Raw genomic sequence first — 22,627 nt, 5'->3', positions numbered from 1 at the left:
CCACCTCTCCTCCAACCAAAGCAGATACAGTCACTTTGGGAGAGACAGTCACTTGGGAAAACAGCACCTGCAAAGACACGATTTGGCTCAGATAGTGACATTGGACAGGTTCCAGAAGAGTCACATGACCTGAGCTTCAGGCCAAACCAATTCCATCACACCTTTGCTTGGAGATAGGCTCAAAAGAAAAACACAACCAATTCGGAGTCTTCACGGTCTCTTTGAAATAGATTCTCACCCAGTAGGGACGAGCAGTGGACCAGACATCAAAACAACTGGCCTTTATTACTGTTTGCTCACTCGCCCTGACACAGCCGGCTGAAAGGGAAGGAGGGAAATCATTTCCAAGCAGGGATCAGCTCTCCTGAGGAGCTTGTGGTTTCATGAGTCTGAAAACAGGGTAGCCGTTTCCAACACTACTTTATCCAGCAGTGTTCATAGGATCCCCTGCTCCCACAGCAGCGTCTAAAAGCCATTCCTTCCAGAGAGCCAGTTCAAGCGGCAGCCAAGAGTCAACCTTGATAAATACGATTTTAATAAGTGTTAGAAAAGCAGGACATTGCAAGCTCTTGGCTTTTGTGATTTTTATCATGCCGAGTTCCCCACAGAGAGCAGAAGAGGAACCAGCAATGTGTCATTCTTTCCATCAGGGTCCTGCACAAGGTCAGTGTGGAAGAGACGTTTCCCTTCAGGTACTACTGTGTATCAAATGTATCCACTTCTTGGGGGGAAAAGATGAAATTAATTTGAAACTGAAGAGAAGGGTCTGTGGCAACACTGGCAGAGGGTGAGGTTCAAAAGCCGGCCCAAGGGTACTCCAAATCCACCATAAGGAAAACATCTGACAGAGAAAAATGCGCGCTGGCAATTTGTTTGATTGTAATTTCAATGAGAAATTGAAAGCATACGTCCATGGGATTAGGCTCCTCTCATCCGGCAGAAGTAGATCCCCGTTAAAAACGTGAATGTGTTAGCAGTCCCGGGCACTTCCGGTTTCAGGTCACTTGCGATCGGTACAGCAGCATCAGCTTCTGGTGCCTTGGCATGGAAGAAGCCTCTCACCCTGGTGGCACGGGTGGTAAACCTGAATTCCCCTCCGCTGAAGACTGAAATGGTGGCCAAAGGGGACACATGCCTCGCAGACCCAACATTAATGAGAGGAATAAATAAATCCAAAGATTTTTTTTCCTTCCCGGGTGACATTCAGACTCTCGCAAAGGGACGTAATTTGTCCAGTAAAGTGGAACAGTACTGGATGCAGGGCAGGCACGCTCGTTTATTTTCCCTGAGAGCTGTATGTCTTTATTTTTGTCGTTCACGAGAGAACGCTACCAGGAAAATGGTCATATCTGTTGTTTGCAAAGAACAAATGTTCAGTAAGGAACAGCAATGCATTAGAACCCAAGGGGTCCTTTCGCAGTGCGTTTGCGAAGAACACCAGACCTGTTTACAGGGCGTAAATATCCCAAGGCGTCAGTCAGCGCTGTGATAATTAAAGTGTTTAAAGAGCCGTATATGGCGAATACAGCTGACAGTTTGGCAGTGTAGGGTGGAAGAAGGAATTGTCTGCTTTTACTGATTCATTTTATCAGGACTACTGTCTTCCCGACATTACTGTTCCTCTTTGCCTCTTTGACAGTCTGTAGCCATCCACAAAAACCCAGAATATCAACCTCTTGTGACAAGGTATTTCATAGGGGAAAAATAAAACGTGGGACAGAGAAAGTGTTCTCTATTCCAATGGAGTTATTTTACTGCATGGCCAAGTGAAAAATCAGAGAGTTTGCAGGAGACGCACCTGGTGGGGGAGCACAAGCACTCAGAGTTTAGTTCTTTTTGCAATGTCCTCAGCCCAAGAAACTTGCCACGGGCTGGGATGAAATCATTTTTCCCCATGTAGCTCCAATCACACAGAGATGATTTGATATCACCTGCCATACCTATACTTTACATCCATTTCCAGGTGGCGGGAGCCGTGCCTGGCATGTGAGACATCTTCAGTTAACTGAGTGAAAATGAGTTCTGCTGGTCCGCACTTGAAGATGAGTCCTCGATTCAGGATCTGTAAGGCTCTTCAATGTGAACACAAATAAAACCTGCTGAAACCAAAGAGCGCGTGGTTAGGGTTTTAGACTTTGCGTTAACTCAAACTCCGGCTCCACCCATGTCAGTTCATTCCTGGCTTGACTTCATGCTCTTTTTGCTTCAATGGGTAGCCTAATGTCTTGAAGTTGTCAATCTGTTTCTTAAAAGACAAAATTACCATGAGCAATGACACTAAGAATAGTTCCAGTGATTTCAACAGCCTCCATGTAGCGTTCTCTACCTGTCATGGAAACCAGAAGTAAATCACCTTGTATTTCTGAACGCACAAAAGTTAAATTATGCGACCAAAAGCCCCGTTCATTTCTCATTGTCTCACATTAATTTGTTCAGGAATAGTTCCTCAAAGAAGGAATCTTCTTCCATGTCTTTTGGGTCCCTGCACACAGGCCTTGGTAGGAGGGAGCTTCTATTATAAATAGAGTGAAGAAACTTGCCTTCCCTCTAAAAATAGCCAATACATGTCTACTGGATTATGACATTGCTTAGATGCAAATTAGTAAATAAATATTAAATAAAAGTATGACTGTTTCTGGATAATTGAACCTGAAAGAGCTATTCAAAGTTTTATCTGTCTTTCCTTGTATCAAATGGCAAAATACAAAGATTGAAATACTCAGAAAAGCAGAGGATCTGTGTTTTTACAAAGCTAGCCCTTGCATCTGCAGTACTGGCACCTCCACTACCACCGTCGCCACAGCCAGGGGCCCAACTCCAAGTATGGATTCAGCAGGGTCTCCAGACCTGCTGACTTAGAAACAGTGTGCAGCAGCCAAGCCACATGGGTCTTTCTAAGCCTTCAAGGGATTCTGAAAACTCTATGCAGAACCAAAGCAATACAGAATGTGGGCTACTAGAGGGAAATAAATGACTACTAAAGAAAGAAGTTTCTAGAAAATGGTGTTAATGAAATGGTAGAACAGCACAGTTGTAGACAGAGGCGTGTCAAGTAAATAAGATGTAAAACTGTCATCCTGAAATACGGATCAAAGTTTATCTGTAAAACCAGGGTCTTACTGCCCTCAGGACTTTTAACATTTTATTTATACTTTTCATGAAAACTTAGGAAAGTCTTGGTAAAAGCTTAGTTTATGTGTTACCTAAATAAAATGGATGGCTTTTGAAAAAAATCTAAAAAGTGCTTGTACTTTAAGAAGTATTCTTTTAGAACTATTTTCCATAAGGATATTTGAACTATTAAATAATATATATTTTAAGTTATAAATTACTACAAAATACTACAAAACTCCCTAAGTAAACTTTAATTTTTAATCAGTAAATTAAAATGTTCACCATCCATGATTTCTTTGAACTGCCTTTAATAAACTTTTTTGGCATATTAAGAATTTATTGAATGAAACTGTAGGCAAAAATGACCATGGTGAATCTTATTTTGGCTTGTGTTTACATTGGGAGCAATTGTTAAAGAAAATCTGTGTCTTTCTGTGTTTGCTTAGCAATTTCTAAATCAAAAGTTATTCTCTAAGAGCCATTTTGAAACACCACTGTCCTTCCAACATATCAAAGGGCCGGGATGGCGTAGCCTTTGAGAAAGGAAGACTTTGGAGAGAGCTGTAAACAGAACAGCTTCCTAAATACTCGGGTGACCTGGAGCCACAGACAGATCTTCATACTCGCTTTGCCAAGCAACAAAGGCCTTAAGATACAAATGCAGCTGGGAAATCGGTTGTTCTGGTGAACTTTTGCATGAATCCTCCCAGAATACAATGAAATACAAGAGGCCTGAGAGAGTCATTGAGGACCCATTAAACTTTTATCACACTTTATTCCCCCCAAGAATCCGGTTATCTAAAAAATGCACCATGCAATCTGGTCCACTCTACCTCAAAGCTAGCCCAACTTCTGGAGGAAATACTTCTCCTTACCCTATTTTGCTGGTGGCAGAATTTGATGAGATGTCCTATTTAAATGTGTCATGCTGGAGAAGGTTAATTCATTCCAAACAACTTAGGAGTTGTTTGAAACCCTGGCTTTGGATTTCATGCTGTTGAATTTTACAGGGAAGAGAAACTTTTACTCCAGGAGAAAATCCAAAATAAAGAGACTTGGGAACTAGGACTTGCTTCGGTGTGCAGGGATGTCAGGAAACTTCCCTTCGCTGAGAATGAACTTTCTTAAGTAGTCACATATGGTTCGCATCTGTTAATCTCTTGAGCACCCTATATCTTCAGTGTTTCCCTGCTGGTTTTAATTGTATAAGAAAACACTCCTCTGAAATGACAAGTTTTGAATTGTGAGCCTTTACTAATGGCTTTATGATTATCTCATCTAACAGTAACCTCTTTACAATTAGGGCTAATTATTTCACTCCATTCATTTCTTCCATGAGTATACAATCAGCATCTACTAGGGTAGACAGTAGATTCCTCTTCTGAGTTCTCTAGCTGATTTTCATCGCTTTTTTTTTCTAGTGATGGACGCTTAACACAGTTGCTCACACCCTGCAAGTGATCTACCAGGAAGCAATACCCCTAGCTCCACTGTATATCCGATATTCACTCTATGAGTTGATATTTCTGTTACTATCAGGAAGTTTCATGGTCATTCCTATTTTAAATGTTACTGTTTACTTAAGTGACCTACGTGGAAATAACGCAAGACTAAGAGTTCTTGCTTCACAGAGTGAAACAAGTGTTTCAGCCTATATGGTCCTGGGCTTCCTCCTGAGTGAACAATGTTGTTTGCCAGTTCTGTGCTGCCCCCTTTAGAGCACAGCACTGTCATGACGGTCGTGATGTGCTTTGGATCTCTGTCTTCAATGGCAACCATGCTCCTGACAGTCCCTTTGCAGTACTTTTATGTTAGCATCACGGTAGACAGCAGGCATAGCCGTAGATTAAGATAGTATTCTCATCATAAGTGATGGCAACTGCTTCCTCTCTTCTCAGCATCAGCTCCACATCTTACCTGAAGGTTCGCTGTTCTGTGCTCTGATGATCAGATTTGCACAGTCTGGCTGAAACTGTGGCTTGTTCTGGCTGTCCTCTGAGAAGCCAGTTAGGAATCTGGATCCTGGACATTGACATTGGGGCCTTCGGATCCACAGGGAGGTATCAAATTCTATGTGGATCGAGACCTGAACCCATTCCCAGTAGAGTCCGGTTTCTCCGATTACGATGCTATAATGAATAGTAGCTGCCTTGGTGCTATGCATCTCACTCTAGAATGGCCAGAGTGGTCCTGGGGGAGAAAAGTTTAGAGGTCTTCCCAAACACAGCACTCAAGGCTGTGCCGTACCCAGCACAGCTCCACACAGCTGCTTGCAGCCTGCCTATTGTGCCTTTCTTCACATATAAAGTCAGCTGCACTTGGATTTGTAGGCCCAGAGGGAAATTGAGGAGGGGACAGAGGTGAGAGAGAGGAAAGCAAGGGTTTTCATGTCCGGTGCTCTCCAGGGCTTGTCATTGGAACAAATGGGAGATTTCTCACAGTACAGTACACAGACAACTCTCTCTGTTTTTCAAGAGGAAAGAAATGACCCTGAACATACTGCAAAGTGCCTGAGGCATCTTGAAATCAGGCCTCTGACAGACAAAACCCTACAGAGTGATCAGTTCATCTCCTCCCAACCTTCGCGATTCCCTTCATCCCGGCAGCCTTTCCAATCTCTCTGCCCTTCTTTCATTAATCCCCTGTTTCTCATTTCCTTCTTGACACACGGTGTATCCGTGTGTTGCTCCGTCTCTGTGTCTGCCTGGGCTTCTGTCTACATAGCTTTGTGGCTCTGAGAATCTCTTCTGTCCAATTTTCTGTCTGTCTTTTTGTCTCACACTTTTTTTCAGTGTCTCTTGTTTAATGACTGTGTACATTTTGTCTTCTGTCATTCCAGTTCTCTCTCACAGCCCCATCCTCAGTCCATGTGTGATCCAGAAGAAAACAAAACAAACTTAATAAGCCATGTTAATGTCTCTAAAAACCTATTAAACACCAAGACCAATTTTGCATTCAAAAATCACTAGCTGTACAAAGGTATTCTAAAAAAAAAAAAAAGAGAGAGAGAGAAAAATTTGTAAGTCCAGCTTTGCCTGCTGTGGGATAATGCTCTTGTACACTGTAAAAATTTGTCACTCTTCTTGGTTTAATAAAATGCTGATTTGCCAGTAACCAGGCAGGAAGTAAAGGTGAGGCAATCAAACTAGGAGAATTCTGGGAAGAAGAAAGGCAGAGTCAGTCACCAGCCAGATGCAGGAAAAGGAAGATGAGAGTGCCTTAATAAGAAAAGGTATCAAGTCATATGGCTAAACATAGACAAGAATTATCAGTTAGTAAGAGCTAGGGAATGATAAGCATGAGCTAATAGGCCAAACAGTTTATACTTAATATAAGCCTCTATGTGTTTCCTTGGGACTAAACAATTGTGGGGCCAGGCAGGACAGAAATTTCTATCTGCATTACACAACTGGGTAGAAAAGACTGATATGATTATTTATTTGAAAAACATTTAATATGGGAAGTACATTGGACTAAACACTGGGACATAGATTATAAGTGGATTTGAATATGAACTCAAGCCACTAGAACTTCACAGTCAGAGGAGACAGAATGTAAACACAAAATCTATACAAATACACAATCATAAATTATAATAATTACACTAGATAAAAAGAAATCAATTCTAAGAATAAAAATAACTGAAGGAACTCCATTTAAAGGGTTAGTAAGAAGTGAGCAGGGGAATCATTATCTGATAGTTAAGCTATGGCCCGAAGGAAAGGCAAGAGGGCTGGGAAGTCTTTAGAAGAAAGAATGGCCTATGTAGAAACCAAAGGTTAGAACGAAGTTAAGCTTACACAGACACTAAGACTTTAGAATATCTTTGTATCTGTTGATTTACTTATAGTCACATGCTCAACCCTTTGTCCCTTATAGGTGGTACTGCTTCAGGACACCAAAGAACCTTTGCAATGTGCAGCCTAACCAACAGAAGTTGAGTCACTAGGATTCAGTCTTGAGAGTTTTAGCTCCGTTTAGTGTCAATCTGCTTCCTGATGCACCAAGAGATGAACAAACCACACACAAGCTACCGCCATTTTGCCTTCCCCACCATGATGCAGTAGTGTCCCCTGAATTCATGAGACAAATTTAGTCCTTCCTCCCTTAAGAAGGTTCTGTTACATATTCTACCAATAGCAATAAATGTAACTAAAATATAGATAGGGCACATATATAATGAAAGTGATACAATACCGCGCACCGCGCCCCCGTGTCTGTGCTCAGTGCGCTGGCACCCAGTTCGAGAGCTTCGGGCAAGGGAGCTGGAGGTTAAAATACACAGACACACACAAACAGAGAGACAGCAACACGGGTCATCCTTGAATTCCCCAAGAATGCCCCTTTATTGTGATCAGGGGCAGATTATATAGAGATAGCCACACCCCAGCCAAACCCACCAGAAACCACTCTCCTGCCATCAGGAACTGCTGAAGGTCTCGTGCTCAGAGCAGCTGTAGGCACTCAGATCAGGGGATTACAAGAAATTCAGGATCTGAGGTCTCACTGCTCCCAACAATAGAATAACAAATGAAAAATGCAAAACAAAAGAAACCAGAAGGTATAAAATTGCCTACCTACAAGAAATGCCAAGATCCCTAGTTTCACAGTTGATAAACAAAGAAACGAATTTTCCTGGACATGATCTTCTAGCTCTTAGGAAGGCTGGGATGAGAACCATTATGTACTGCCTTTCAACATTACTCCACTCTGGCTTCTTCCATGTAGCAATCCCACAGAAGAGCTGCACCCACTGGTTATAATCTCATTTTAGGTTTCTACCACCATGGACTATGAACTCCCTGCTTCCAATGCCCCTTGTACCAACAATCACTCCTTCTCCTAAGGAAAGATGAATGTAGCTAAGTCCTTTTTAGCTACTAATTTCAAACTCCCACATCATTAATTTGATTTCCTTATACTCTGGTTGCACTTTTGTAATAGCCTTGGGTTTGGTTTGTTGTTTTTGGTGGTGGTGGTGGTTGTTTTAAATTCTGCTCTAGTTTTCCTAACTTAGACTTGCTACCTCATACTTACATAATTCCTAAATGCCATGCCCAATAGTGAACAGGACAGACCACTGTGATGAAAAAAATATATACAAGAGAAATTCAAAGTGTAGTTTTTTAAAAAATACAGATTTCACATAGATATGGAAATACTCAAGGAATGCTTATTTGCCACACAAGCAACTTTGAATTTTTGCTCTATGTAAAAATCATTAAAAAATAAACTTTTAGAGAGGTAGCAAGACAAAGGCAGTGGCCTTTGAGTCTCTGCAGTTAGAGAAAGGCTAGTTCACAGAGCTTGTTAACGCCAGTTCCTGTTGTATAACTCTTTGCGATCACTCACCCTCAGTGGCCAGTTTTTGCTTTTCTGTAATAAAAAGGGCTGCAGGATACCTTCTGTTTTTGGAAGTTTATCTCCTACTTTTATGCAAACAGTAGAAGGATCCTACATATGACTTCCTTTATTGCCTTCTGTTTAACAGTCCTTCATCTTTGAAGAAGCACAATCTGGCCTCCTGCATTTATAAAGGCACAACGAGCACATACAACCTTCCCTTAATCTCGAGTTGCATCTTAGAGTATGGAGAGATTCTGCAATGGTACAAGCCTTCAGCGATGTCTTCTGTTTGGCAGCTATGTCCTCAATGGACCTGAGTCTTCAACTGTGCCCCAGATCCTCCCTGGGACTGTTTCTCTAGAACAAAATAGAAGTAAACTTACCTTCTTCAAACCTCGTGGAGTGTTGTGTTTCTCAAACAGATACGAAGTTCCCTCTTCCAATGCATGGGACTATGATATTACATAAACAAAAATACCAAACTTGCTAGCAACACAAGAATCGGGAAGAGTGGCATGAGTCAGATTCCCCCACTTCCAGTCTGAAGAGGGAAAGTATGATTCTTCTGGCACCCTGATTTTGGTCTCCGAAATAGTAACATTGCAAATGTCTATTGGTTCCAACCCTCCAGAATCAGGGCAATGTGTTACAGCAGTCTTGGGACTCATGTGCAAACTCTCCCCTTTCTCCATTTTTTCTCATCTACTGTTTTAATGCAGCTCTCCCCACACTCCACTTACCCACCTCTGCCTCATCTCCTCGTCACAGGTCATCAGTGAACATTTCACCGGACCTGTCTCTGGCAAAGGGACTCCCAACCAGGGGTGTCTGTTCTCTCTCAAGGGACATTTGGCCATGTGAGGAGACAATTTCGTGTGGGAGGCTGAGGCCAGCACCTAGTATGTAGGACCATGGAACAACAGAGCTTACCACAGAAAGAACTGTCCAGCTACAGAGCTGAGGATTGCGGCTCTTCTCTAACACATGCCCTAAATATGTTTGCGTCCAACCCATCCATTGAAAGGAGGAAATGCGCTTGGCTGAGCAGCGATGAGAAATAATTCATTAGGCAGCATGAAAATATGTATTCCGTTTTTATTTTAATTCGAAGTGATGGCTGAGCGTTTCAGACAAAGCAAACTTGTGTTTCCCTGTTAGACAGTGACACACGGTCCCTGTCATGCAAAATTCCATTTTCACGTCAATACACATTTCGGCTCTGTAATCCGGAACTAAACGTTCAAACCTTTGGCACAAGGCTGTTTCCTTTCTGGTGCCCTGTCCCCTTTGTGCTATCTGCTTGATTCTATTAAGCACAGACGTGTGTTTAATTTCTGTATCCTGTCTCCTCTTTTTCCTGTCTCTCTTTTACTCTTCCCCGTGACCTGGTCTACTAAAGTCTGCGAACCCACAGACTTTTAAAAACACTAATCTGCCAAAATTCGAAAACATTTTAAGGAAACCATAGCTAACAGAAAACATGATGGTGACATTTCCCCTCTAATAGTCTCGAGGCTGATACTGTGTCTAACAGATTTGCTATACACTCGAGCATTTGGTAATTTGGGTTTTGTAGCTAGCCTAAATATTTCGGTTAGCATCTCCCCTACCAGCCAGCGTTGTAAGCAGCTTCGCCACACCACCCACTATGCTTTTCTTCCCAGTCAGTTGTACCAGCCATCCCAAATGCTATGTCACCAGAGATTTCTCAACCAATCTGAAATGGTTGTTCTTTCGTCTCTTTGGAATGATTTTAATTGAACTTCCCGAAGTGAGGAAAGCTGAGAGTGGACACTGCACATGCTCACTTGAGTTCTACCACAGCTGAGGAAGACAACAGTTTTCAATTGTTATTGCTGAAGGGGAGAAAGGAAATATATATTTATTATAAATCTAAAACATTATATATAATTATATATCATAGATGCTATAAATAAATATAAGAACTATTTATTTATTATATAAAATACTTACATGTTTATTATATATCCAGTTATTTATGCTGTTTTATTACTTGTTCATCACATAATTCTGGAAAATCTGATTTATTGCTCTGTAAAATGATTTATCTTAAGTACAAACCAGATGTGGTGTAAGGACCAAGGAGGCATCACATCCCCCTATCCGTGATGACTGGAGTGTGAGTGGGCCTCCCGTGCCAATTGGCACGATTCATCTTCTCAGTTAAGGCTGAAGCATGAAATCAAAGGATTCTTGTGAGTCAGTCACTGCACCCCACAAGGGTCAAAACCCGGGACTCAGAAGTCATCCTGGACTTCAGTGAGAACGTGGAAAATGGAATATGCTACCTCACTTTGTCCCGAAGCCTGAAATCCCACTGTTGAGATGTCTGATTAGCATCCATTGTCCCAGCTCTTGGAGAAGACTGCCTTCCTTCTAGGTCACATCATCACATTGTCCAGTGCCAAAATGAGTTCTCCAGGAAACACTCATGGGAAATCTGCTTCTTTTAGGAGAAAAATATTGTATGGTCTGGGTGAGGATTTGAGTGAGGCAGTTTTTAAATAAAGATGACCTACGTGGAAGCCAGAAATGCCACCGTGATGCTACTTTACAACATTGGAGTGGACGTGCTACTGCGGGAGACGCTGGGACTTCCAACCACTGGAATGGACCCGCTACTGCAGGAGACGCTGGGACTTCCAACCACTGGAGTGGACCCGCTACTGCGGGAGACGATGGGACTTCCAACATGTAGGGCCAAGCTCGGTTGAAACCAAATGTACACAGCTGTGGCCCAGACTTATCAGGACAGCAAAAGAAAGGGATCAACAAATTGTCTTCACTCTATGAATTTAAGTAGCACATTTTTTGGCATAAAAAAAATATGCACTGATGACTAAAGACAACCGTGATTTAAGCACAAGTAATAGAGAAAATAAAAGCCTGCACTTATTTGTAATAACATTATTTAAACACAAGAGCAAAAAAAAAAAGGTTGATACCAAGTGAGGTAGAGCAAATTATGAAATATGCTGAAGGTCGTGTACCTTAATTTTGTTTGGGTTAACATATGCAAACCTGACTTTTTATAGTAAAAGAAATACAATAAGCTTATCTTTCCTTTAAGTTTTATTACATGAAAATGTGTTGAAAACTTTTTTTCTTCTCACCCACATGCAATTCTCTGTTCTATTTTCCCATCTTCCAGATGGGTGTCAAGGACTCTAGGGTTCTATAACTTAGTCTTGGGTCTGTGAGTCTCTGAAACAAAAAGATCCACTTCATGAGCAAGAACAGACTTTTATAAGGTCTTTGTAATCATAAATCTATTTATTGAACTGAACACATTATAAATAAGAGGATAACCTCATCAGTAGCTGCTTGATAGTAATGGTGGACTGTGGAGTCAGATTGGAGAAAGATATATAGAACATCAACAGACATTTGTGGAGTCAGTTCCTACGGCCACTGCAGAATTTTTTTAATCAGAAATTTTGAATATCTTATTTTTACCATTGTTTGCAATAAACCATTTCTGTAGGTGATATGGTAGACTTACTATACTACGGAGTATAGTAAATTATTATACCTAGTCATTTTCTGATATTAGCTCTTCCTTTTGACTAGTTAACATGAAAAAAATGGGGTAACTGAAAGATCGACAGTTGGGCAAATTGTCCAACACTAAGCAGTATCTCAATTGGTGAGTTCTAAGCAATGCAGTCACATCTAACTGCACAGGAAGTGTGGGAAATGAGAGAAGTTGTTTCTGTCATAACTATTCATGCTTCCAGGTAGCCAAATATGTGTGCTACATTAACTCTCAGCAGAATTCAAAAGTGTTGTCCAAGTGCTCCTTACAACGTCCACTTCTTGTTTTAGAATGTTAGACCTTTCTTTGTTCCTTTCTCTGTGCTCAAAACTGACAGGGCTGGTTTTCTGACTTGCCCCCAGCAGTCAGATGTGCTGTGACCCAACACTCATTTGCTTGTCTGTTATCATTTTATACATCTTCCCTATATACTCTCTCATTCAGGCTTCCAGGTTCAAGTACAATTTACATGCAAAGAAAATTAGAATTCTGGACCTGACTCCTTTACTACTCACTTGCTTCAAAACACATTCAGCAACCTGAATTGAATAATTGCTTAAAAATCTGGTACACAGGCAAATGCAAACAAAAAAAAAACATGGTGAACTCATCTTACCTGATTAGAATAGGTATTACCAAAATAAGTGCCCATGGGTGCAATAGTGGCATAAATGTTATGGAGATAACCAACTACTTTCTGATTAAATATGAGGTCTGCTCTACAGGGGGAAAAAATCACATTCCTGGTACTGAATATATGGTCAAGAACTACTATTATTCTGCTGAATGGGCACAGTATTAATCTTCTTTCTAAATTCCTGTTTCTCTTCCCATAGATTCTGTAGTTCTGAGACCTCATCACAGTTGCTTCTTTGCACAGTGAACAGTAATTAATACAGAAACTAACAACTGGTCAAATTACAAAGAATAAGCATCAGTTGACATTCAACTGTAAATGAGATTTCCACATGTGCACACAAAGGTCAGGAACCACTGGCAAAGTAGAGAAAGACTCTAAACCTAGAAGTTGGGCTGACTAGATAAAAACAGTATGTTCTGGACATGGCAGGACCCTGTGCTCATAAACTCAAAACAGCTATGGCTGCCCGCACAAGACCTGCTCAAGAACAAACCCATCAAGATTCTGACATACAGTTTATGTGGGGTAGGATCACAAACTTCTACCCCTAAATAGCACTATGGATAGTTGACGGGAGAGGGGAAGTCAATTTACCTTAAAGGTAAATGTCCTAGGGAGCCAGCACATTCCAGTGCCTGATACCACTCCCAGGGGTGTATGGGTAATACAAATTGGAGTCAGAGATTATTTTGTTAAGAGAATGTAACCAAGTGTGGTGGCTCATGTCTTAGATCTTCACACTTGGGAGGCACAGGCAAACAGATCCCGGTTAGTTCAAGGCCAGCATGACTTATAGGATTTTCAGGACACCCAGAGCTACACAGTGAGAACCTGTCTTTAAAAAAATAAAAGAGAGAAAGAGAGAGAGTGTGTGTGAAATGGATCTAGGAGAAGTTACAGAAAGGAGTGTAAGTAAATATGATCAAAATATATTATATGAAATTCTCAAGAAATAAAATGGTTTTTTTTATTTTAATTTATTTATTTATTAAGGATTTCTGCCTCCTCCCATTTCCCTCCCCCTCCCCCGATCAAGTCCCCCTCCCTCATCTGCTCGAAGAGCAATCAGGGTTCCCTGACCTGTGGGAAGCCCAAGGACTGCCCACCTCTATCCAGGAACAATCGCAGTGGGTTTTTGATCCTACTGCACGTACTGGCTTTGTGGGAGCCTAGGCAGTTTGGATGCTCACCTTACGAAATAAAATGTTTTTAAACACTAAGAATAGAATCACAGCTAATACAACTATCCCATCCCTGAATCTGGGTGAATAACTGAAGAGCATTGTTGACTGCCACACTATTCATGGTAGTTAAAACATGGGGTTAACTGGGCATTCATTAACAGAAAATGGATAGAGAAATGCAATATATGTGTACACAATGGAATTTTATTCAGCCAAAGGAAGAGTAAAAGTATCAGACACAAATTCTGATGTCAGCAAGAGACTGTTTATGGTGAAAGGTCCTTTTAATCCAACTTCCTTTTTTCCCCCCTTTTCTTATTTTCCTCTTTTTTCTTTCAAACAATTTCTCTTTATTTACTACTGAAATATATTTATGCCAAAACTACCTTAAGCTACCTGCACATGAGCATTATTAGGACCTGGCTTGCGTAGAAGACAAATATGTGCACAGGAGCCGCCTAGTGTGATACAGGATGGGAGGGACAGATAAGGACAAAAGTTTTGTCATTTAATCAAGATCATCTGAGACTGAGGATGTAGTTCAATGAGAGAGCGCTTGTCTAACATTCATGGGCCCTGAGTTCAGTCTTCAGCATCAGCATGAAAATATTACACAAATAAAAGTAATACTATGTCACATTATAAAATGGACCACAAACAGATGTAGCACAATCTGCTTTCTATTTCTCATACACATGTTTGCTCTCCTCTTCTTTCTTTCCTCTTCCTGAAGAAACCAGCATGCTCATTGCACACTACTCAAAAACCAGCTAAGATATGGAATCAGCTAAGTGACCATCAGCATATGAATAAATAAAGCAAATTGCTATACTGACAATCTCTGAAAATGCCCATAAAAACACTATTTTAGAAGTGTATTTAGAATTGCACATTATATACATATGTATGTGTTAAATGGACTAATGCTATATGGGTTGATAAGGTTCCTATCAAAGGCCATAGACTATATTACAAAAACCCCAACGTCAGGTGCGGAAAACTTCCTCTTGATCAATGGAATGCAAGATACTCCCAAAACAATACAGATTTTTACCATTGCCCTTGGTTCCCTTCTGGATTTTAAAGACAAGCCCCTATTGTGAAAGATACCACACACACTTTGGGTACAGCACCTGGAAAAATGGAGCTGGAATTTACCTGAAAGCCTCTGCCCTGAGGAGTATCTTTTGTCGTATTGCAAGATACTAGGCAAGCTGCCAAGGGAGGAAAGTAATCAATAGTCTATCATCTGCAAATCCTACAACCACTGACCTTTCAAGACAGCCCCATTGGAACAGGGGAGATGTCTTGGCAGTTAATAACATGCTTGCACAGGACATGCATTCAATTCTTTACATCCACTTGGCAACATACAACCACCTATAATTACTGTTTCAAGGGATCCAATGCCCTTTTCTGGTTTCTTACAGCACCAGGTATGCAAGTGGTGCACAGACATTTATGCGGGCAAAACACCCATAAAGCCATATACATAAAAGAAAATAAAAATTCTCAAAATATTTAAAAATAAATAAAGTAAAACTATCGAGACAGAGAAATGTGTTCTATACACACGATGGAATATTATTCAGTCACAACAAGGAATGAAATTATGCCATTTGAAGAAAAATGTATAAATAGCATCTGAAGACATTGCCCTCATCCTCCTCTTCCTACTTAAGTCACTAAGTGAAGGTACACAGTGTTGAACAGCACTGGACCAACAGAAGATGCACCCATAATGAAAAATAAAGTTTCTAGACAGTGCCAGAAGCACAAAATCACTCTGACTTTGCTTCTTGCTTCCCCTGATGCTGCCCAACAGTTTGGCAGTAAGGCTTCCTGGTGGAGTTGACTTTGGGGAATACAATGCTTGACATCCTTACGTATGTATTCAGGTATCTGCTGAAGTCCCCACTCTCTGCTGTAGACTCTGCATGGTCCTTTCCACCGGAGACTCCTGTATCTTCTTCAGTTTGTCCTGGGCTTTGGCTTTGGTCTTCTTGTCCAGGCAGAACCTCCCTCCCCTCTTGTCTTTTGTTCCTCTGCATTTCCAGGAGTCTTGCCTTTTCTTTAGCAGCCCATTGTTTCTTTCCCTTGGTCACCTGGAGCTCTGCAATGCCTTTCACCTTCAGGAGGTACCTTTGAGCCAGTTCCTAGATACCCTAGGTGACTGCCTCACGTGGACTTTTGAAGGCTTTTATTGATTAATTTAACTTCTTCGTGGGCGCCTTCTCAATGGGATTGAGTTAACATTTTAGTCAAGGTTAGGCTTTGTGTGTCTGAGAAAGTTGGATAGTTCAGTCACAGAACTTATGTCTTCTTATTAAAGGATGCTGAAATGTCCCTGTTCTTCATTTCCTCATTGCCTCAGCCAGGTTTCTGGGACAGTAGGTCACAGCAGCAAGTAGTCTAATAAACCCAAAATCATTTAAATGGCTACATTTTTATGCTTTTTATACCCCTGTGCTATATACAATTAGTCTTTATGTATGCTTAAATTCTATCTCAAGAATTGAAATAAATATGGTAACGACACCCAACGATCCCTGGTGACACTGAAGAAATGACTTCACGCCGGGCGGTGGTGGCGCACGCCTTTAATCCCAGCACTCGGGAGGCAGAGGCAGGCGGATCTCTGTGAGTTCGAAGAGCTAGTTCCAGGACAGGCTCCAAAACCATAGAGAAACCCTGTCTCGAAAAACCAAAAAAAAAAAAAAAAAATGACTTCACGATGTTTCATTAGATGTTTCCATTGACGACACCCAGCAAATTTGTTTCCTGTTAAGTTTTCACTAGATGTATCAATTCCCCAAATGAAGAAATGTCTTTTTTCCTGCCTGTGGGTGATCGCTGTGTGGTAGAATCCAAATCTCTGGAGTCATCTCTGAGAATTAATAGCTTCCTGAGACCATTTGGCCTTTTGAATTCCAGGAAATGGACCTCCACGACAATTTCCAGATCAGAAACTGCCTCAGAATAAAAGTGATTCTGTCTATTTTCTTTGTTAATCTAATCATGCTTTGGCTGAGTTACTTGATTTACTGGTACAGCACTGATTCATTTACGTTATCATAGAAAAAGAGTATTTATAAATGGCCATTAGAGCTCCTAAGTCACTTAAACACAAGGAATGGTAGAATACTGCATATGTCCCTCAGGGGCTTGGCTTCATGATATAATTTGCCACGCTATGTTAGCAGGAGAATGTTTATGTAGACAGGTGCTTTTAATCCAACTTCCTTTTTTTTTTTTAACTTTTTCTCATTTTTTTTATTTTTCAACAAATTCTCTTCATTTAAAGCTGAAATAGGACTATGGTAGAGTAAACAAATCCAACATTTTTATCACAGAGCCTTTGTTAGTCTTTTAGCAATAGAATATATTTCTTTTTAGTGGAAAAGCGTTCCTATTATTGGTATATAGATATACTGTATTTACTCTACAAACATACAGAGGAACAACAATTGAACTATTCATATACCCTTGATTGCCTCTAAAGCTTTGACATGTTTTGGGATAGAGTAGTGTTATAATTCAGAGCACTGTTGTATTTTGCATATATTACACTATTTATGATACTCTGAACTTCTGTCAACACCGATTGCCTTCTGAGATAGTACCTTGAAGATTACAAGCATTCAATTCAGTGGCTGAATAGAAAACAAATGAAGAATAGAACCTTTCCTATTCTATCTTATGTGTTTCACATAGAAAGAAAACAATCCAACCTAGGAGGTGGTCTGTGTTTTGCCTGAGATCACTCAAATGTGTTCCATTCTGGAAGGAAATGCCAAAGAGAATGAGCTACATATAGCTCATACATATTACAGTGGTTATGCAAATTGTCATTCCCAAGAACTAGGCATGTAGAGATACAAACTACTCAAAAATGATTAAAAGGACCAGGCTTAATTGTTGTATATATTACTGAAGCTCAACAAATATCTTAGCTTCCATGATCTTTTTCTGCTTTGCTGTGTACAGCACAGACATTCCTGGAGTACTGAGCTGTAGTCAGGGGAGCAATAGCACACACTTCTCTTTTTCATTCAGATTTTCCAGTTCTGGGAAAAATGTCAATCACCAATTATACTGATCTTCATTGCTTTGTTTTATTTTTTTGATTCTCTCTCTCTCTCTCTCTTTCTCTCTCTCATTTATTCATTAATTTACTAGGGAAAAAAATCTTCTTGCAAAGACCATGCTAGTCTTGAACTCACATTCCTCCTGCCCTAAACTCCAGGTGACAGGCTTACAGGAACATACTACAAGGGGTCACTGAAATATTGAGTACTTTCAATCAGTTCATCATGGGTATTCTTTTAACTTATAATTGCAACAAATTCTTCATTTAAAAATGACATCTAGGGCCAGAAAAGAACCTTACAGATAAAGATGCCTGCTATGCAAGCTTGGCAACCTGAATCCAATCCCAAGAACCAATGCAAAAGTGGAAGGAGAGAATCAAAACACACACACACACACACACACACACACACATTGTGGCTTGTACACACATACATAATAATATTAAATTAAAAATTGATTTGAAGAAAAATCCAATTAAAAAAATTATTACATAAACTTACCTGAGAGGAGTTTCAAGTTTAAACCTGTTTTCTAAAAAATGGTGATGAGAGTCATAACTTCCTAAGAAAGTATATTGAAAATAGCTTAAATAATTATAGTACAAAATTGTAGTATTTGGCCATGTATCATGCTTTGTTTGTGATACTAGAGAATTTAACAAAATTGCCAAAGTATTTGTCCAATTACATCTTACAAACCACATGCCTAGAGTTCAGGTCAACAAACACAACACATAATAAGATCGTATTAAGAGCATGATAAAGAAGCCAGGCATAGTGGCATGTGCATTTAATCCTAGAACTTTGGAGACAGAGGAAGAACTCTGTGAATCTGAGGCCAGCCTGGTTTAGACAGAGTCTTAGTTCAGCCAGGGTGACAGAGTGAAACCCTGTTTCCAAGGAAAAATACCACAATAGAGCCAGCAATTTCAGAAAACAGGTATAATTTTAAGTAGAATAAATTGAGGCTCACTGGGGATCTCATGTTTCAGTAAACACTGGAAGAACAGAGTTCACATGGTATATGGGATTTCAGGTAAAGGGGTCAGTCTGTGCAAAAGTCCAAGCTATGGGACTGTAGAGATGGCTTGGGGTAAAGAAACCTTGCTGCTCTTGCAAAGGACTCAATCAGTTCCCTGCCTCCACATGGTGACTTCTTTTCAACCAACCATTCATAGTTCTAGCTCCAGGGAATACAATGCACTCTTCTAGGCTTCACATGCAATACCTGTACATACATGCAATACTTGTACATACATGCAATACCTGTACATACATGCAGAGGCAAAACACTCATGCACATGAGATAAAAATAAATAAAAAGCCTAAGTTAAGAACTGACTTATGGTGACAAGGATATAACAAACAAAGCAGAGGCATTAAAGAGAAGGGTCACTAAAGTGTTCAGTAACCAGCAGAAGAGACCTAGATCGCACAGAACCACAGGACCCTGCACCACATTACTTATATGAGGTATGAAATACCCTTATGTTACATTCAGGTCATTGCAAGGTGATGTGTTTTATAGCTTACTTAAAGTAGAATCATTGAATAATTTTGATTGGAAAAGTCACATGATATAGCCTTCTTTTACAAAGACGTGCTGTGCTTAAAAATAAGCATGGCACAGCTGGAAGCAAGGAATTTATTTCAGAGGCTGTCAGCTGGTGCAGTGGAGGCAGCTGGTGACTAAGGCCAAGGTTAGTCTATCAAAGTAACTTTTAAAGTGGTCATATTCTGATAGTCTGAATGAGTTTGGAAGGCAGAAACAACAGGGTTTCCTCATTGCTTGATTGTTGGGTATGGAATGAATAAGGCTGGGATGGAAGCCAATTGGTAAGGAAATTGCTGTAGTTGAATAATGAGCACACTAGTTTTGTGAATGTCTCTTGGTAGCTAAAAACCAAGTATTGGATTTTATGTACAAATCTGGAATTCCGGAGCCAAGTGAGGATTGTGAAAATACACAAGTGGATCATTGTCATAGATAGCCTTTCTAGTAATGAAACTGGAGCACATCAGCTGAGATCAGGGACTAACTCAAGTGTCACTCCAACATAAAAAAACCATTTACATACAAGTAACTTTATATAGGCAGAACAGGTTATAATTGTATATGTATGAATATACACAAAAAAAGAAAATTAAAAATGAGGCCATGAATTTGAGAGAGAACAAGGGGGGGGGGATGTGGAAAAGGTTGGAGGAAAAAAGGAAGGCAAAAATTGTGTAATTATATTTTAACATCAAAAAGTAAAGGAAGAAACAAAAGAAGAAAACAGTTGACAAAGAAGTCCAAATAGAAGTGATGTAAAAGGAAAACTAACAATTGAGATTTAAAATAAAGAAAATGCATCAAGGAAAAAAGATGCTCGACTAAGTCCAAAACTTCAAGAGGTTTCAGAGAAAATATAAGAACTGATCAACACATTTATCACCATGAAGATTATGTTGGGATTCCTTAGAGAAAACCAAAAGACGTACAAGAATGAACAAGTTTAAACCATATGTGAATTAGTAAAGTGATCAAGGCTCCCAGAAAATTAAATGATTCACACAACTATACACAACTATATATTGTAAATGCATTTGTATAGCTATACAGGGGAATACTAACATCTACCTTTTCCCCAGAGGTGCATTTTCTCCAATATGGCCATACCCCCTAAGTCTTCCCAAGCAGTTCCACCAACCGGGACCAAATATTCAAAAATATGAACATATGGGGGCTATTCTCATTCAAATCACCATATTAATCTATTTAGGAAGAATATTAACTCCAAAGTAACTTACTGTGCAACAATAGGAAATACCAGACTAATCTCTGCCCCAGTTCTGGCTGCAGAACTTCCACCCCCTTGGAACTCTAAGGATGGATGTGGCAGACAATGATCTGATTCCATTTTTGGTTCCTGCCCCAGTGCATGAGACAGAGCTGCTTTTATCCTCCAGCACAATGGTGCTAGGATTGTCATTGCTCTGTGTGCATTTTGTTGCCCCTTCCTACACATGTTCTGGATAGTGAGGTCATCGTTTTCTCCACCACGGGACTGATGCTTGGGAAAAGCCTGAAAGGAACTAGGTGCCAGGAACTCCAGTAGTATAAACCTGGAGCTTTAAATCTCAATCCCCACTCTTTCAAGAGGGGGAAAGAGCTGAGGATGGAGTTAGCAATCCGCCATGCTTACACGAAGCCTCCATAGAAATTTCTGGACTGTGTGGTCTGTGGTGTATCTGATATGGGGAGCACAGCCATATATAGAGAGAGTGGTATAGCTCAACTCCATAGCGTCAGACCTCTTCCACTCAGGAACCTTCCAGACCTCACCGGGGTATTTCTGTACTTGGCTATTCACCCAAGTCCTTTATTATTTCCTTGATTAGTAACCTGAAAAACACAAGTTTGGGGTTATTTTGAGTGATGTGAAACACTCTAAAAAATTCACAGGATCTGACTGAGGTGATGGCTCAGTGGGTAAAAGTACCTGCTGTAAACATATTAGGACCTAGGTTCAAATTGTAAGAATTCATGTAAAAGCCAGAAATACTGTATGAATATACATACATCTGTATTCTCAGAACTCTTACAGAGAGATGGGAGGCAGAGACATAGAACACTCAGAAGTTAGCTACACTGCTGTACAGGGAGCAAAACAGAACCTATCTCAAATGAAATGAAAGGCAAGGATTATTACCTGACCTTGTCCTCTGGACTTCCACCCACCTGTTTTCACACACATGAATGTGGACACAGATACACACATTGTACACACACACACACACAGAGAGAGAGAGAGAGAGAGAGAGAGAGAGAGAGAGAGAGAGAGAGACACATAGGGAGGGAGGGAAGGAGGGAAGAATGGAGAGAGGGAGGAACAAAGGAAAGAAAAGAAGGACCTAATGAGAAGAGCATTGTGGGAACTTCATCTCATACCAGATTCTTCCAAAACAGGTTGCAACCTGTACTTAAAAACTGACTTCTAAGGCAGGAGGTAGTCTTTTAGCACTGAGGCCTCAACCTGTGAAACCTCACATTACCTCTAAGTAGAGACAGTCAAAGTTGAATTCAGGGACACTCAACTGGTGACCTCTAGAAAATCAACCAGGGAATTGCTTGCTCTGCAAGGAAAATCCCTCTTCATCTGGTGTCAGGGGTGCTGAGGGACTGAAAATGCAGAGACTTAGAAAGACAACTTGGTTTTCCTACATACTTACACCCTTGTTGTAGAAAAAGACCCATGCTCCCTTTTTACAAAAGAAAGGGAAAAAATCACCATAATTGGGTTTTACAATTGTATATACTATTTTAGTCTGGTTACAGGACACGTTCAAAATCAGATTTTATTTTATTTCTTTAAAAAGTGCTTTCTCTTGAAACATACAATTAAAATTAATAAGAGAAATATAATATAACCTCAAATGAGAGCTTATATACTGCATTCCTTACAACAGCTGTTTCTATTTCATTTTAAATTAAGCAAACTTTATAGAGAGTTTGTAGTTGACCTCTGAAAATGGCAATAGTTTCAGTCCTGCGGCATATGTTTCTGATTTTGTATATCTGAGATAACATTTCTTATAATATTCAAAAATAAGACTGAGTTCTGTCTGAAGGGAAGAAAATCTAGGTTTTCTTTAGATATTATTTAAATAAGTGTGGATATTACCCTTTGAGGGTATGAAAAACTACAGGCTT

The sequence above is a fragment of the Microtus oregoni genome, unplaced genomic scaffold, assembly GCF_018167655.1.
Source record: "Microtus oregoni isolate MIOR12 unplaced genomic scaffold, Mior012 000000F_ref0000247, whole genome shotgun sequence".
In the NCBI taxonomy this organism is placed as follows: Eukaryota; Metazoa; Chordata; class Mammalia; order Rodentia; family Cricetidae; genus Microtus; species Microtus oregoni.
This window is presented reverse-complemented; position numbering follows the sequence as displayed.